The 8,233-nt window shown below is 34.7% G+C and overlaps 1 long non-coding RNA gene across 1 annotated transcript; it reads right to left on the bottom strand.

Moving 5' to 3' along the window:
• Positions 1-6,847: 6,847 nt before the first annotated feature.
• LOC116349255 lies at positions 6,848-7,968 on the bottom strand. The gene is made up of 3 exons (XR_004201894.1): positions 7,547-7,968; positions 7,227-7,467; positions 6,848-7,064 (listed from the first exon to the last, which is right to left on the bottom strand). It is a non-coding gene; the product is annotated as an uncharacterized LOC116349255 (long non-coding RNA).
• Positions 7,969-8,233: the final 265 nt, after the last annotated feature.

Raw genomic sequence — 8,233 nt, 5'->3', positions numbered from 1 at the left:
TGTACACTTTCACAAAATCATCCTACACTTAATTTGAAATTTTCAGTATAGGTACCCCTCGCCCCTCATCTAAGGCTGGTATGGCCAAATCACTTAATTTCATAGTAATATCGTATATGGAGGCAAAATTGTTACCTACACTTAATGTACACTTTTTTAAGACCATAATACATTGCATAAAATTTTGGATTTAGAAAATAGCTACCCCGGGCAAAATTATGAGGACCCCAAAAAAATGAAGTCAATTTTTTGAAAAAAAAATTCAGGTACACTTCGAAACAAAATGTTGTACACTTACCTACACTTCCTCTACACTTATTTGAAACAATAAATTTAGAAAAAAAATTATGTAACAAAATTATGACTACACAGCCAATTTTTTACTATTTACATGGGAGGCTTGTATGAAACACACGGAAGACCGCTGGAATGACACTGTCGATGTTTTTACGCTCAAGTTCTTCCATTTCGAGTTGAGCTATTTGGTATCATTTAGAAGAGCTATTTGGTACCAATTAGCTTTGCTAAATGATATCATTTAGCTCACGAACATTTTTCCGCGGAACTTTTCTACGTAACATTTTTCCTCGGAACCCCTCATATATAAACACTAATCTTCATTCTCAAATATAATAATAATAATAACTGCACCGAACAGCGTTCCTTCGCCTTGGTGGTTTATTGAAAATAATTTCATTAAATAAATATAATATAATACAATTTGATTTTTATCAAGCATTTTTGAGAGAAAAAATGAAAAATTATAGCTCCTCTCATGTAAATAATATAAATTTCATATAATATTTTTTAACTGCTTAAAATTTCTATAATCCATAACAAATTTTTGTATTTATCTGTTTTGCTTTAAATAATTTTATATTCTCAGTTTGATCGTTGATAAATTAACTTCTAAATCAATTATATTTTCATCACTGTTTGGCATTTTTTTGGTATAAAAATCGTTGAATGACGTAAGCATATAATTCAATGGCTCATATTTTGTGTAATCAGTTCTCCTAATTGGTAAATCAAATAGTGGTGTTGCTCTGGTATCATGTGCTTAATCATAATATTTCATACTGTTTGAAACATAAGTTGACTTTAAATCTCCGTGAATAATTTTGAAAATAAAAGACACTTGCGCCATCTTGCGTCTCTCCTCAAGAGTAATCATTTGCAGAAATAGTAGTCTATGTTCGTATTTTGGCAGTCTAAAATCGTTCCAGGCCATTCTTCTCAGTGCATACAATAAAAATTGCTTTTGTATTGACTCTATTTTTTTCTACCATCACTTACAATGGCAAATAATGTAAAAAACTGCATGATGGCGCCATCTCTATGTGCTCATGAAAATTAGAACAAAAAGTTTGTGTAGAATGTTAATTGTTTGAAGTTTGAATACGGAATCATTTGTTGTGACGTCTGTCATTTTACGCTCGATAAAGATATACCGTGTAAATTGAACAAAAACTGATTTATTATTTGTATTTAGTGAATTTGTGATGGAAAATAAATTGAAATTACTTTGCACAGTTAGTGTCATCGAAATTAACTGCGAGGACGTTGCATATCACATGGTTTTTCTTCACACAAAATCAGTTGACATTTTTGACTTTTTCGCACCAAAAAAAAAAATGTTTTAATTGCCTTTGGTGCTCGTTTGGATCGCGAGTTCAATGCCAAGCACATAGAGATGTCGCTCGGAACGTGAAGCTCAAAAAAAATATACAGGTGATATAGAAAGCAAGTGATGGTAGATTTTTTTACACATATTGTCGTAGTGTGGATTCCATATTTCAGATCCATACTCAATAATCGGTAATATAAATGTAAAGTAAAGGCGTTTTAACGTCCATGGGTCGACAAAATCCCTGCTGTTGAATTTTAACCAAGCCAATCTTGATTTTGCCTTACACAGAAAGAAAATATCAGCCGACGCTATACGCAAAACCGACTGGTACGTGCGCTTATACGTTTTTACATCTTTTACATCTATTACCATACGATTTTTCGACTGTGCGAAGATACGCACAAAGAGTAACGAATCAGTCGAAAAATCGTATGGTCACTAGATGTAAAAACGTATGAGCGCACGTACCAGTCGGTTTTGCGTATAGCGTCGGCTGATATTTTCTTACTGTGTAGCAACAACATGCTCGATGTGTGATTTGAAATTCATCTTCACATCAAGCAATACTCCCAAGTCCTTCAATAATACTTCAATTCTTTCAATTTGCACGCCATCTACGTTGTAATTATATTCATATTTCAGTAATCCTCGATGATATGATATCAGTTTTGTTTTGTTCACATTTAACTTTAATAAATTGCGTCCATAGTAATCTGCTACACGATCCAAATCCCTTTGAAGATGAATACAGTCATCTTCTGATTTTATACATTTTGAAATTTTGGTATCATCAGCGAACGAAAAGATGCATGAATCGGTCACGACGAAAGGTAGATCAATTACAAACATGATGAACAAAGTTGCGCCAATGGGATAACCTTGACCAGTACCAGAAGTTACTTCTATTGGGTCTGATTTGGTATCTGATATCTTGACCATTTGTCTGCGTCCAGATAAATACGATTCGATCCATTTTAACAGCTGTGTATTCAATCCCATGATGTTTAGCTTTTGAATTAGTAATTTTATATTCACAGAATCAAAAGCCTTTGCGATGTCCAAATATATGGTGTCTGTTTGATGTCCCTTTCCCATGTTGATTATCGTATTCGATGTAAATTCTGCCAAGTTCGTTATCGTTGACCTATTTTTGATGAACCCATGCTGACTTTCGTGTACTATGTTCTTTAGATATTGATTGAGATGGTTCGTGACGATCGAATCAAGAATTTTTGACACTATACACTGAAGAGCGACACCACGGTAATTTTGAACGTTGTTTCTGTCACCGTTTTTGTAAACCGGTATGACAAAAGACGTTCTCCAAATCTGTGGTACAGTGCATGTTTCAAGAGATTCTCTTAATAATGTTGTGATTGGCCCCTGCAATGAAACCAAACAATGCTTGATAAATTTATTTGGTATTTCATCGGGACCACTGACTAGATCATCCGGAAGCATGTCAATTTGTTGTCCAACAAGCTCCTCAGTTATTTCAATCGGTGATATTTCAGCACAAATGTTGCTAATATTTTCAAACTCCGAGCTATCCAATTGTAGATTTCCCTTCAAAGAGCTGTAGGCTGAAGCAAAATGCTTTGCAAAGAAACCAGCGATCGTAGACTAGTCTTCTGCCCTCATATCCAGATAAGACATTTCATGAGGCAGATCATCACTTTTCCCTTTTTTGTAAATCACATGTAAAATTTCTTTGGATCATTGTCTATCAGATTCTCCATCTCAATTCTGTAATCATTGAGTGCTCATTAGAGGCCAGAATCGGTTTTCTCGTGCCAAAAAACCCCCGGGGGACCATTTTTTATTGAATTTTCAAGGTGCTCAAAATTCATCAAAATTCATAAAAATGTGATTTTTTTTAAGAAACCGCCTGGAGCCGCGCTTCACCAAAAATCTTTTTTTTTTCGAATTCGATGTTATGGTCATGTTTCTATGACCTTCCTACAGAGGTTATAGGGGTACGATTTTTGATTATTGAAAAAATGTCAAAATCGAACCACTCTAGTGCTCATTGAGCTTATTAAACCACATCGGTTGCTTCCTGATGATTTTTATTTTTAACTGGACATGAGTTTCGATTGTTGACTTTACAATTGAATAGAAATTGTCTAGTTTTAATTCTAATGAATTTGCATCGAATTCCTTATCCCAGTCAACATCAAGGAGTGACTCATTTATTAGTTTATAGTCAGCACATATGTAATCTCTAAATGTTTGCTTTGTTACAACAGTTTTGATGACAGGCTCATCATATCGAATATTGATTGCATTGTGGTGCTTCTCAAAATTTAACAAATGATATTCACTCATGTAACATTGAAACAGCTCAACATCATTTGTCCAGATCAAGTCGAGCATACGACCATTTCGGTTGTAGCACTTGTTTATCTGGAGGAGACCAAGATCATAGCAAGTATCCAGCACTATCTTCTCTTTTTCACTGGCTGCATTGATCGCTATTGCTATGTCAGGGTTGCTATGCCTCATCTTCGTCAACAAACCAAATCAATTTGGGCAAATTGAAATCACCGGAAACTACTAAAACATCATTTATACTCAACTTCGATGCGATTTCTCTCAAGGCATTCATGTTGTTTTCGTATACCTTGAGTGTTGAATCTGGTCGAATATATAATTCTACCAAATAGATGTTCCTTTTGTGGCCAACTATTTCACCCAAATCTGTTCCGCACCGAACTGGTCACCCGTTCCGATGCTGATCGACTTCAATTTGTTGTCAACAGCAATCAAGACTCCTCCTCCATTCTCCTTGCGATGAACTTGGTCTTTCTCGGTGTTTGGTGACCGATCACAACGATATACTTCGTAGATCTGCGGAAACAAGTCTGTTGAATTGATGGCGCTATTCAGATGAGTCTCCCGCAGCATGTAAATTGGTGAATGTTGTACAAGAACTTCCGCCACAAACTCAGGTATTTTTGTTTTCAATCCATTTACATTTTGCGAATGGATAGTCAGCTGTCTTGAATATCTTTCATCGTTTAAATTGTGTGAAGTAATCATTTCTGAGTTACCTCTCTTGATTACCATCAATGAAAAATTTACAGCCGAGTCTGTTGTGGCATCTAATACTGGTTTCTGGTTTGCCAGCGCTGAGCCGACGGCCGAAGACCCCTCCGAACATGTTGAAAATCCGCAAAACTTTTCTCGAATATAATGCCACATTTTGCAGCTATTTAATTTGTTGAAAATTTATTTATCGACACTGGAGTATGACATTTTGTTATTGATAATTCAAATTATTTTTTCATCAATAAGTGATTCTATTAATTTTTAACCCTTTACCGCACAGGCTAAAACAGTAACGTAAGCGCACAGGTGGGGTCTTTTTGGACCCATGAGAAATTTCATACAAAACCTATGCAAAATGGTATCCAATGAGAAATATGTCATTTTATAGTTATACCATAGCTTATTCCTTACTTTCCAATACAGCATCACAATTTTATGTTGATTTTTCATGAAAAAAAATCAATTATAGCCAAAATGCTTGGTAGTTATTGATATGTACGACTTTTAGACCGTCGTGTCTTTCACTAATATCGCTAATCGACAGTCGTAGCCGGTCAATGTGCTTCATGTACTACCTCTCGATATGTGAGATCAATGTAGAGACTGCTTCCCGAAGGGAGATCGCACTTTGAACACTGTAGCTGTGCTGCTCTCTGGCATATATAAGTTCAACCATATATGTAAACACTTTTCCTTCCTCTTCTTCTGCATTTGCAAGAAGCATGTGTCAGCTTAACTCTGAGACACCAGGTGTCAGCACATCTGCATGTTCGAAACCAATTACATTGCTTTATATGGAGTGCGATGAGATCGCGCTGCTTCCGCTCTTCCTCCATACTTGACAAACATGTTGTTGGACGTTTACAACAAGGCAAACCCTGCCACACCAGCAACGTTCACCAAATTCATGAAATCTGCCCATACTTTGTGTTTTGGATAGGATGGATCCGTAAGATCTCCGCGTATGCCGCCGCATGATACATACTTTGATTTGCGCGTCGAAGCAACACAGAAAAACGAATATATCATGCGACGGCGTACGCACGCTTAGATCAAGCTCTTGAGGAGATCTTACGGATCTATCCTATCCAAAAAAAAAACAATGTATGAATATATATTATAATGGCATATGCCATTTGATTTGCGATGAACAGTATACGTCACGGACGAAACAATTTACTGTGTTGTTGTTTGATGAAATGTAAATTGTTGAGTCAACAAATCTCCATGAGTTTCATATTGACCTATACAGAATACATCATTTCCCATACAAAATACTTTGGGGTCCAAAAGACGTTAGTATTTTGTACAAGACTTCCCAAAACTTCATCTATGCACCAAACATGGAAATTTTTGATTGTATCTCATAGATATGATATTAAAAAAGGAAACGCTCAGCGAAATTTTCCAATTTTTTTTCAATATTTTTGTGATTTTTTTTTTCAAAAAATTAACTCTTATGGCCTAAGAGACTCCACATGTGCGTTTGAGGGTTAAATTTGTAACCCATTTTCGCTATTCCATACATGGGATTAGTGAATCCATGTGAATCCAGCTACTGAATTGTCTATTCCACTTTAATTTCTCAAATTTTTACACTAAAAGTCTGATCCTATTCCACGTGTTTAGACACTGTCTACCCCCTAGATTCCCCATTTTTTGTTAGACGAATTGTTTTCTACACATTAATTCGCCAGACATTTATTCATTACATACATTTATTTCTAGGGGGTAGACACGCAATCCAAATGAACAAATCTATACGAAAAAAATAAATCTCCTTAAATTATTGCGAGTGAATTATGAATATTTCAAATCATTTTGAATTTTTTCGAATCATTTCAAATCACCGCTTGACAGTTCGTGTGACACTTTACAGTGAAGTTGACTATCGATGTTTGCATGCATGTTATATCAAAAAAAATATCAATTTAAAGAATAAAAATACAAAGAGAGTTAATATTTCCGAAATGTCTTTTAACTATAAACGAAATATACTTGATTTTTTTAATTAAAAAAAGGTTTTTGCTTGCTTAAAAAAAACAAATATTGATATAGAATTTTATGCTTTGTTTTAGTATTGTGAACTCACTTGTCAAATAGATTCAAATCATTCAAATCACAAATGAATTACAACGAATCATTTGAATCATGTCTACCCCCTTGATTTATTTAAATGATATCTTTGTTTTCTGAAACATTATTGTTATGATATTATGATAATAAAAGTTTGAAGCCAATATCATCGAGACTAAACACGAACTCATTTGCAACGATGTTTGTACGAAATCATAAGAATTTGCTGTATAAAGAGAAAATAAGTTTTTCTGAGTAAGTGATTCTAAGTAAGTGATTCTCCCCTACAATAGGGTGTTTCTCATATCTGTAAATAAAAAATTGGTATTTATTAATTCAATGTAGGCAAAATTCTATATTAGTTAATAGTATTTATACATCGAAGCGTTTGATGTTAGCACTTCCCGAAGCGAAAAACAATTGTCACGTCTGAATGTATAAATTCAATCGAATAATGAAAAATACTCACAAAAAAACAGAGCCTTAGTAGTACTTCCTCGAAATGCTGAGATGTTGTGTCAACAACTACAACTGACTGTTGTAGTTAGTCTCAGTTAGTGTAACAAAATTACAATATTAATTTTTAATTAATTTTCGAGTTAAAATGGTGATTGGTTATGCTTGAGGCTGTTGATTATTTTGAACTGCTTGTTGTCGACGTGGTCTCTGCAATGTTACCGGGATATCCAGTCCAAATAGGTCACAACGTCCTATAAAAAAATACAAATGTCATTTAACACAGACATAACACATCTAAAATATGCAAATATCCATTTTTTATATACATACCTTTGATGAGAATGCATTTGGCGGCCATGATATCACGATCATTGGTTGTTAAGCGACCTCTCCATCGATTTGCGCTGCATTTTCATCATCAACATTGACGTCAGCATATTCCAATACACCACTCACTGCGTTTACTTGCCATTTTTTTTGGATACACGGCCACCTTACATCAACTATAATGTCGAAATCATGCTCAGTCATTTCATCTCGTGCCAAACTCTCTTCAATATTTTATGGTAAAAATGGTCTTTTACGATTTTTGATGGTAAAAAGTTAGCCATGATTGAATTTGGCACAGGTGCACAATTTTTACAAACTTTGAAACGGTTGCTTTTGGTGCTTGAATTGAATTATCACCATCAACCGTTGAAGATGTTGTTTTGACAATTTATACAATACCGATACTGATTCACCGTTGCTGACAATAGTTTGCTTGTATAATATATAATAATGCTTTGTTTTAATTCAAAATTTGATTGATTTTGTCAAAATCAAATATTTGGTTCCAGAAGTGTTCTTTGTTCTCGTAAATGAACTTTGCGGTAGCTTGTTTACCTTCGACTTTTGGAAGTAGCTTCTCTTTTGCCAACATTCTGTTGAAAACATCACTGCACATGAACATTGCCTTTTCGCTGATAATCTGGCAATGGAACGACAGACAGATTTTTGATCTTTGGTGTTTTGACG

The sequence above is a fragment of the Contarinia nasturtii genome, unplaced genomic scaffold (genome assembly GCF_009176525.2).
Source record: "Contarinia nasturtii isolate CC-2019 unplaced genomic scaffold, AAFC_CNas_1.1 Cnas_scaffold_2840, whole genome shotgun sequence".
NCBI classification, from domain to species: domain Eukaryota; kingdom Metazoa; phylum Arthropoda; class Insecta; order Diptera; family Cecidomyiidae; genus Contarinia; species Contarinia nasturtii.
The sequence above is the reverse complement of the archived record's forward strand: the minus strand, read 5'-3'. Positions and strand labels throughout refer to the sequence as shown.